The sequence below is a fragment of the Lactuca serriola genome, chromosome 3 (genome assembly GCF_051521515.1).
Source record: "Lactuca serriola cultivar US96UC23 chromosome 3, Lser_US96UC23_V15, whole genome shotgun sequence".
Lineage (NCBI taxonomy): Eukaryota > Viridiplantae > Streptophyta > Magnoliopsida > Asterales > Asteraceae > Lactuca > Lactuca serriola.
The window spans coordinates 263,825,544-263,836,834 of NC_136410.1; positions in this window are offsets into that span (position 1 = coordinate 263,825,544).

Below are 11,291 nucleotides of genomic sequence, written 5' to 3' on the forward strand. Positions count from 1 at the left end.
TTATCTTTCTGCCTAATTTGATTCTTCTCATATTTATTGTCATACATTGTAACCTTTCCAATGTTACAGAATTATACTTAACCTCATAAGTATAATCATATTTACTAATCTTTAGTAAATCATGACAAATCAATCTTTGTGGTGGACCTTGACCATCGCACACCCAGTGTACCTAATTCCTTAGTCCTTCAATTGACTCACATATACATGTGATCAAAGAATTAGTCTTAATTTTCAAAGATGAAAATTCTCATTCATCACACAATACAACTTGTATGATTCCAAGTTTCTGTCCAATTGAAACTTGGGTGATGAAAAACTTTCTTCATTTGGTAAATTCAGACACTACCACAAATGAAAGAATCAAATCCACTTTCCAATATTGCTATTACTAGAAACATATAAGCAACAATTTTCCACAGATGCCATTGTAAGGATATTTTTAAAATAAATAAAATTAAAACCTTTTTTATCTTTTATTTTAAAACTTTGCGGAAAAACTTATCCTTACAATCCACATGAAAACCTTGTTGTTATCTATTCATAAGCAATATATTATAACTCTTAAGCAACAACTCAAAATTCTGATTGCCGAACCATGCGATCGAAACCCACCTTTGCAATCAGAATCAACATATACTTACTTTAAGCTTCCTATCTTTTCTTTGATTCTTAAAAACATCAGCATGTGACCCATTCACATTATGTAATAAGAATCTGCAAATAGGAACTTAATAGAGTTAGACAGTGGAATTTACCCGAAGTAGAGTCAAACCTCTTGACTTGATCAACCTTATGACCTTTCAGGTGAATATGGCAGCTTCGCAACCAATGCCCCTTCCTTTGGCAACAAAACACATTGACCCTTTGGTAATGGCACATGAGACTATCTCAGACTCAGCCTTTCTCTTTACCATTTGGTCAACTGAGTTGACTATGGCCGATCCCTTTCCATTGGGAAGAGAAATCCTTTTCTAGATATCCAATGCTACCATTGTCAATGTCCATTTAAGACTTGGGAAGTTGTTCTTTTAATCAAATTTGCTTTACTGGTGTTCCAAATCATTGCTGATTCCACAACACCAAGCAAATAGATAACATCATTAAGGGTCATGTCATAGTCCGTCTCATAGTAGTCCCAAAGAGACTCACTATGTTATTAAGAAAGTGATTGAACATCCAACTTTCACGAGACTTTGACACCCAACTTTCCCGGCTTGTCAATATGTGACTTTATCTCCAAGATGTGAGCACACATAGACTATGCTTGCCAATAGGGATTGAGTGACTTTAAACTTTTCAAGAACTTGTGGGTGAGGGAGAATAATTGGAGGAGGTGGAGGAAGTGAAGCATGATGTTGAGGGACACCATCTTCAAGAGATTTGGGAAGATCATAGTTGTCTGAACCAGACATCTATAATGGGAGAAAATCAAGTTAGTTTATTCAAAGTCCTTAATATAACACCCAATATGAAATATTAAGGCTAGGACCCAACACAATATTTTATAATTTGGAAGAGGGATGCCGTAATCCAAGCTATAAAATATTTGAAGGTAGGCGAATGATGATTCACCAATTTCCACCATGAAAAACAAAATAACTTATTAGGTTTTAATTGGATTTGAAATTCCTAGATCTTTTGAGATCCATTGAACTTTTCAATGGCATGTTTCAATCTCGAGTGTGCCCTCTCAAATTTTGTGACTGGGATGCCGAGGATCACAAAACAAGGTGTGAATAACCATACCAATTCACTTGGTACCCTTAATATTATCACCTAATCAATGTGCCGGTTAACCACACATGCTCCATTGATCTATGACAAACATTAAGTCACCCTTCGTGATCCTTACTAGTCCAAGTTAGTGTGCCGGTTAACCACACACGCTCCACCAATGACTTGTCAAGGTACAAAGTGTGAATTCCATGGGCTAGCACCAAATTCACATTTTTCCTAAAGTAACTAAGATTGGGAATTAAATAAAAAAATATTTAGTTACTTTATAATAATCATTATACATTTAATGAGAATTTAAAGTCATTGTCCTATCCGTTCGGCTAACGACCCTCCACCGATCAAGCAAGCAGTGGGTGAGAGTGGACACCAATTAAGTTGCCATTTTATAGGCAACAACCTTATACCCACCTTATAGACCGGCTTCGTGAATGAGGCCTACTAACGGTAAAACGACTTGTTCTTATACATATATATATATATATATATATATATAATAATAATAATTAACCATTAATCTTATAATAGTATAAGGGTAGAATTTTAACTTTTAAAACTTCTAGGGTATGGAATTAAAGTTTGTGTGAGACTTTACAAATTCCAAAACTTGAGGGCAAGTTTTGAACAATTCATAAACTTTTGGATATTCATAACTTATGAGTTTTAATTAAGTGTTTTAAAGCATTTAATGAAGAGTCTCTTGGAAATCCATAACTTGAGGACAAGTTATGAAGTCCATAAAAGCATTTATGGGAAAAACTCTTCAAGAAAATGTAACCTACAACTTCTTAAAAACATTTAAAAGAAAAACTTTTGGAATTCCATAACTTGAGGACAAATTAAGAATTCCATTAAAACACATTAAGATCAAGAATTAACTAACAAACAATTTGCAAATAATTCCTATGATCTAACAAAACTCATATGAACATGAACATCCACATCAACAATTTCAAGAATCATATGAACACATATAAACTTGAAATTTTGATTATAACTTTGAAATTGGTCCACCATCATCATTACCACATCAAAAACAGGTTTTATGAGTCCAAAACAGTTTAAGGTAATGATTCTAGACCAATTCCAGCACCAAAACTCGAAGATATGCTGTCTGGGGTTCCAACTCGTCAAGTGCATGAACCAACTCGCCGAGTTGGATGAATTTTGTCTTGGACTCGTCGAGTCCCTTCATGGACTCGGCGAGTCAGCTGTGCAGACAGGATAAAATCTTCGATTTTCAGCAATTTGCATCAAGTATCAAACAAGCAAGCCTAGGTTCTGATACCACTGTTGGGTTTTGAGCAATCTAACACTTCCTAAGTGTGCATGCAACCCTAATAAACCTTGGATCTATGTTTGTCAAAATACATGCAAAATAATACTTTTCCAAGGTTCATAACCTATCTAACATGGCATGGGGAACATTTAAACATAAAAGAGTTAGATGAGATTACATACCTTTTTGATGAGATTGATTCTTTGGAGTTTGAGGGCTAAGCACCAATAATGTGAATGCCTCAAATGGAATCACAAATCACCACAAACACTTGGAAAACTTTGAGAGAGTGTATACACACTTATATTTTCGGCCACACACAAGCACACACACTAGTTCACTAGTGGCTATTTCATGCAACATAAGCATGCTTATATAGTGTACATGATTAGGGTGAAACCCTAATAACCCATGTCTTTTCCTTTCCAAGGATCCATGGGTTAAAAGCTCCATGGATCATCCATGGACTTCCATATAAGCCTAGCCCATTAACAAATGAGTGTTAGCCCACACTATATAAAACCAATAGCCCACAATCTAATTAGTCTTCCTTTTAATCTCTAAATTAATTCATAATTAATTTAAGACTAAGACTAATTAAATAACATAACTTCATATTAATACATTATAACTTATAATATATTAATAAACATATGTGTATAACTCTCATAAAATTATCCATAAATAGTTCGGGTGAAGTGCAAACCAAATGGACCATGCCGGGTCGGGTCAAGTATGTACCAAATAAGTTATGGTCTTAGACACCTTATCCAACAGTTCGGTGATCAGAATTTTGAGTTGTTACTTAAGAGTTATGATATATTGCTTAGGAATAGATAACAACAAGTTTTCCATATGGATTGTAAGAATAAGTTTCCCACAAAGTTTTAAAATAAAAGAAAATGGTTTTGATTTTATTTATTCTAAGTATCCTTACAATGGCGTTTCTGAAAAAGGTTGTTTCTTATATGTTTCCATTGATAAGAAATATGGGTAAATGGATTTGATTCTTTCATTAGTGGTAGTGTCATAATTTACCAAATAAGGAAAGATTATCATCACCCAAGTTTCAGTTGGATAGAAACATGGAATCGTGCAAGTTGTATTGTGTGATGAATGAGAATTTTCATCTTTGGTAAATTAAGACTAATTATGTGTTCACATTCGCATGTTAGTCAAGCGAAACACTAAAGGATCGGGTACATTAAGTTGTGCACTATTCAGGTCCACCACAAAGGTAGATAAGATTATTCGCTATGATTTACTAAAGTTTAGTAAATATGGTTATGCTTACGAGCTTAAGTGTAATTCTGAAACATTGGAAAAGTTTCAATGTACGGTAGAAGAATAAGAAGAATCAAATAAGGCATAAAGATAAAAGTTTCTCCAATCTGAAGAGATGGGAGAGTACTTGTGTACTTTTTTTATGATTATCTTAGTGATTATCGAACCATATCACAATTGATCCTCTAAGGACACCTTAGTGTGTTTGTTGCTTGAGGAGAGGAATCATGAATTGTAGAGTAAGATGTTTCCTATTCTTGTACATTTGAGATTGGTAAGTTGTGATGTTTTGGATAAAACAAAGACCAGCTAAGACCAATATTGAAAAGTGCTTAACTTGATAAGAATCCGCACTAGCTCTTGAATATTTGTATTGTCAAGGAATGGTTCTTGACAAAGAGAAATCTTATATGTCAAGAGGACAGTGGGAGTCTAAAAGATTCGGAAATAGTTTCAAGAACTAATCAAGAGTTTTGTTAATCACTAGCCCACTACTTAAGGTTTGTAACCTATCATGTTCATATGTTCTTATTTATGTGTCTATTCCAGTAAAAAGTTGATTATGCTTGTGAGTTCTATGAGTTCTCAATTGTTTGCATAACAACCCGGAAGCAATGGTGGGCATTGTGATACTAGGTGGCAAGAAATTAAGATTGAACAAGTTCAGTCCACATGAGTTTGGATTTGTCACTAACCTTGTCTTGTGATTATGCTTATGACAAATTCACATGGATTGGAACACATACACCATAAAAATCAAAGTGTCATAAGGTTTCTCTTCGATTCATGAAAATGATGGTAAGGAAACTCTTTCACTAAGTAGATAACAATTGTGAGAATGACAAAAGGTCTAAACATTATGATTACGACATCCCTCTTCATAATTATTTAGACACATAAGTGAGATATCTAAGGAAAGGTGCATGGTTTTGATAAAGTCTTATCAAAGAAATTGCATATCAGAAATCTGAACTTTGGTAGAAAAGTCAATAAAATGTTGGTTTCTAAAAGTCCAGCTGATCTCTGGCTACATGTCAAAGCTAGTGGGAGCATAAGTGTTATGTTAGTAAGATAATAATCATTATGCTAGTGGGAGCATGATTATTATGTTAAGTGTTGCAAGTTAGCAATATTAATTATAGAAAACAAAAGTTTCAATTCTCCTTGAAAAAGTTGTTTTGCTATAATTAAGGGAGAGGATTTTATACTTTACTCCAATTCTACAAGCTTAGATTGAGAATTTAATCTACTTTAGTCAAGAATACATATGAATGTTATGCTGGAATGGTTCAACATAAGCAAATTCTATATATGTTGCGTTCTCAAAATTCGAATACGATTACGACATCCCTCTTCATAGTTCGAATTATGAAAACATGGCAAATATAAATTTTATATCATAAATCATGTCCCATATGCTTTAGGTATAGGTTTGATTACACGTGCTATAATATTCATCCATTCTAAATTTTCCAAATGCCTAGGGCATTAAGATGGCAAAGGAATAGAACTAGAAATGACTAAAATGATTAAGCAAAGTTGTCCATGACAATCTGAGGTTTACCAAAGATTGGTTGCTCATGGACAATTAGAAGTATAGAGTAAGGATCATATTGACATATTTTGAAAAAGTGGCAACTCTTGTTCAGAAGTGATGGTCAAAATGGGAATATGGAATTGTCTCCATAGGTGGAAGTTATTCTTTGAATCTGTGTAAGATTAAAGAACTTAATGCTAAGAAGGATGCTCAAAGGAATGTACTTTGAATTTGAGACTTCATTTCCATGGAATTGTTTTCCATTGGAATACTTTGTAATGTCTGTTGCCAAGTCTTTGTGACTTCTGTGCATAGTCATTACAAGGGGATCATTGCATATAAGTTTAGAATCTAACAGATTACAGTAAATGGCAAGAGTTTGGTATTCTTGCATTTACAACAAGGATTGGAATTGTGAAATGAGGATCATTGGAATATTGTCAATTGATCTATTTTACAAAGAGAGGACCATATGAAAACATAATATGCATACTTGGAGTATGGTGTAATTATTGTTTGAAAAAACATAGTGTACATGCTTGGAGCGTGGGACAACTAATGTTTTAATTCAAGCATAAAGTTGATTAATCGAAACATAAATAATGAGTAATCAATATGGTGCTTAAATAAAAGGTGTTTTTATTTCCACTCAAAGTGTTGGGGCCACATAAGATTAGTATTATTATTGTGTTTCACATTGCATGTTTTGACTTCCAGAATAATTATGTTATGGTATATATCATATTATTCAAACAATCCACAGTCAGTCATATGTTGGAAGTAGATATGAATTAAGACTGTCATGAATTTGGCTTATATGATTTGTTTAAAGTGCTTTAGACAATGCAATGGTTGCTATAGCATTCATGAGTACTCATAAGGGCTGAGTATTGGATTCAACCCATGCTCACTTGCATCACTTCATGGAATTTATCTCGAGTGATCATGAGACGGTAATATCATATAAATCTTCAAACCTAGAGATATGAGTTGTTGACTATGATTTGGTTATTCATTGATTGTACGGAAACACATTAGTAACTCGATGTTATAAAACGTGCCTTTGTGAATAATTCAACAAGTAGTTAGTACAAGCATATCAGTCCGAGTTGATATGTTCCTTCTAGAAATAGAAGTGTTATATGGGCCCCTCAATGATTTGGTTTTGACCTATGTACCGGGCTCGGTCAGAACCTAATTGATGTGTTCAATTTAATTCTATGTCGAAAAAAATCAGAGATCGAGAAACAAATGTTGGACAATAAGTATGACCATGTTCCATGTGTTTGTCCGGCTGATATCATGAGAACAGAGGAATATATGATCACTTATCATAAATGGTGTATCATCATCATCTCAGTTCCGAGAGACTTTCAAAGAGCTATGATTGCTAGTCGGATTTTGAAGTCATATTTGCAAATATAGTTATTAGACTTATCCAAGTAGGAGACTGTTGGATATAATGTCTAAGTCCATAACTTTATTTTGTTTGTACTTGACCCGACCCGACATGGTCCATTTAGGTTACATGGCATTGCAATACTTGGATAGACAAAATGAGAGAAATTACACTTGTGATTATTAATATATTATAAGTTATAATATATTAATAATAGTATTATTTAATTAGTATTGATCAAGTCTTAATCTAGTATTAATTTGGTGATCAAAGTGAGACTAATTAAATATATAGGGTTGATTATGACAATCATCAATTCTTTTATGGTGGATTAATGATCCATGGTTTATGGGTTTGGTTATAACCATATGGAGCTCCATGGATAGTCCATGGGAGTTACAAACCCATGGGTCATGTGAAATGAAGAGTCATGACAATTAGGGTTTACATTTGTAACTCCTAATTATGACACACTATAAAAGAAACCGTAAAGCATGCAAAATCGGTACTAGGGTATTCATAAGAGGGCATAACCGATTTTTGAGGCTAAGTGACATTCTCTCAAGTTATTCAAAGTTTGTAGTGTTGTGTGAAGCATTTGAGGCACAACATTTTGGGTGCTAGGCTCACAAAGTCTTTAAGGAATCCAAGCAACAACAAGGTATGTATTTCTACTAGTTTTATGTTTTATTTATATTCCCCATGCCATGCTAGTTAGGAAATAACCTTGAGAAAGAAATTTGCATGTATATAGAGAAAACATAGATTCAAGGTTATTAGGGTTGCATGTACACTTAGGAAGTGTTAGAATGCTCAAAACCCATCAATGTGTTGGGAAGTGATGTCAACCGAGTGATAACATATAATTTTGGTTTGTTTATGGTACCACCACTGAACTATCTAGGCTCTTTGTTCGATGCGCTGGTAGGCAAGAAAATTTTAAATGGACCAGACTAGGTATAATTGGACTATGAAAGGACTTGACAAATATGACTTAGATAGTCCCGTTTGGTTTGACAATACGACGCTCAAGTAGATTGAGTAGTGAGCTATACTTGGGAATCTATGGGCTACACTAAGATAATCTCTATCAAGAACTGTGACATAATGACTCCTCGATGTATGGACGCATGTCCTTAATTCTGGTGGTGATAGGGCGACTAGGGAATTCAAATAAAGTAGATCTATAGAAAGTTATTTTCTTGCTTTCTTTCTGTTACTCATATGTTGCCTCCTCTCCGTGATCAGAAGATCGGACTTGGACTGCAGCATATGTAACTCTATTTCTATGCATCTTCTTATCTATGCATTTATTTCTCTCTATTAGATATATGTTGTCCCCTCTTCATGATCGGATGATCCGACCTGGGACACAACATATGCACCATACCTTTTCTCAATCCCTCTCTCTAGTTAGTCATATGTTTACTCCCTCTGCTTGATTGGAAAATCCGACCTGGGTGTACAACATATGCATTCTAAATTTGACTTCCCTCCTAATAATCGTCTTTTCATCTAAAGTAAGGAGTATTCTGGAAGATATTGGTTACTGGAGTATGTTAGGAAGCGGGAAACACATTCTAGGTCATCTAAAATTGAACATTCAATAGGTTGTTTGTAGATCTTGCTGCTAAATTTAGGTGGACAACAATATCTGTGGTAGTGGCCAGCTAAATGGTCTTCTAGGAATATCATTTAGGATCATAAGGTCAAATGTCTTGTCACCTGTTGTATGTCCAAATTTGTCACAATTTTCGTGTTAATGTGGACCACAATACCGATAATTGACCAGATCTAGTCACAAAGTTGTAGGTACTGAAAAACGGACTAAGATTGTCCTAAAACTTTTATCCCAAAATCACAAAAAGAATATCTGCAATGCTGAAAAAGGAATTGGTGTTATTCTATTTTTATATTATTTTGTTTTATTTTTTCTAAAAATTGAAAAATTAAAAAATTTAGTCAAAACTAGTTTAGTTTAAAATTTTTAGATTTTATTTTATTTTAATTTTAATTTTTTAACTCTTGAAAATGTTTTATTTTTTAAAAAATTGGAGTATTGGGCTTAGATTTAATGTTTTTTTGGGTTTGCAGTTTATGGGCTTTGAGTCGGGTTTTAGGTTTGGGTATATAAAGAAGGATTCACGGCTGTGAACCCTTTCACGCTTATTTGTTGATCACGACCTTGAACGCTCATCAGATTCTCTCTCCTTTGATTCTCGATTCGTCATCTCATCTTGTGTTTAATCCAAAATTGATTGTTGCAGTTTGTAGGTACATCAAAACGATCACATACATGCTAAATTTAGTAGGAATCGACAGTGTTTAGTGGGTTTATTAAAGGAAAATCGATTTTCGGCAACCGATGAACCGTTCATGGCCGTTGAAGCGTTCACGGTGGATGAAGCGTTCACGGTCGTGAACTTGTTTGAGGTCGTGAACCCTATTTTGGATATAAACTCGATTTTTTTTCTTTCTTTGATTCAATAAAATTTAAAGCCTAACTAATTGATAACTGAAAAAACCTATTTTTAATGTTTTAAATCTCTTGTTTTATCACTTGGCTCGGTTGGTGTAGGACAACAATGGCTGATTTAAAGTTTGTAAACATCCATAACCTTTCCATCTTTTTGGTTGGTCCAGCAGCTGCACACAGTGGCTTTAAGTCCATGGTTCATGGACTAAAGAGATGTTGCCTTGCTTATGCCCTATCATCAAGTCCAGTCATTTACCAAGGATTGATCAAGCAATTCTGGAGCAAAGCTGTTATGCTCAGAGGAGAAGATGATGAAGTCTCCATAGAATCAAATGTCAATGGAAAGAATATCATTGTGACAAAGCAAATCATTCGTTAAGTATTGCAGATTGATGACCAACCAGGGTTTCCAACCGAGATCGCAATGGAAGAAACGAAGGAGATCATTAAACGAATGGGATATGAAGGGATGTTTCCTCCAACAATCAAAAAGTTATTGCCACCATATTCGAGGTTCCTAGCCCATGTGTTCTTGAGCTGCATCTCTGGAAGGAGAGCCGGGGCTGACGGAATCTCACTACTCAACACGGGTTTCATTGTTGCACTCGCTACCGGTCTTAACTTCAACTACTCGAAGTACATTCTAAACAAGATGGTTGGGAATGTGGAAGGGACGAAAAGAGATAAAATTTTAATGTTCCCAAGATTCTTACAAATGATCTTCAACATTAGGCATTTGGAGCTTGAACGAAGAGGAGAAGCGTTAGATGTTAAATCCCTTGATTCTACCACTTTTGGACTCATGAAGGGGGGTGATGATGAGTTGGAGATTGAATTTGGTGGTGACATGTCTGGCTTTGACGATGTCACAATATTTGATTTTGAAAAGAATAATAATGATTACTGACCAACGAATTAGGAGCTCAACTCCTTCTTTGAAAATGTCGATGATGTTGTGCAACACACAACAAAGACAGAGGGAGTTGATGATGTTTTAAGGGCGATGCCTCCTACAGATGATCAGATGGCCGGTGCTTCAATCCATCCGGATGCAACCTCAAGGATTCCTCCCCTTCCAGTTGTCACTCCTGTTTATATGCCATCTGAGAGTGATCTAGTTATGTCTTTTGCCTCCCAACCTCCGTTGAAAAGAAGACGAGTTGATCCGAGGCCGGGAGTGCTTATTAGTGAACAGGCCCCGCCAATGCAACCAGCAACAACAACAGCTGCTACACCTACCATACCGACCCAAGAAGGACCAAGTGGTGTCAAATCTTCGTTTGAAGTCGGGAGCTCTTCAGCTCATGGGGGATCTCCTCCAATACGTGTTCACGATGATGATTCTGAAAGGCTTTCCAGGTTTCTTGCACAACATGATACAGACCCTTAACCTCGTGGTAAAGGAATATCAAGAGGTGAAGGAAGTTTAGGAGATGCAGACCCATCTATGTCAGAGCTCAAGGAAGAAATTGGTGACCTGAATTAGAGACACATTGAAAAAGATGTTTTGATTGAGAAACTCGACATTCGAGTTTCCGAGCTTGAAGTAGACAATACCCTAAAGTCAAAACAAATCTCT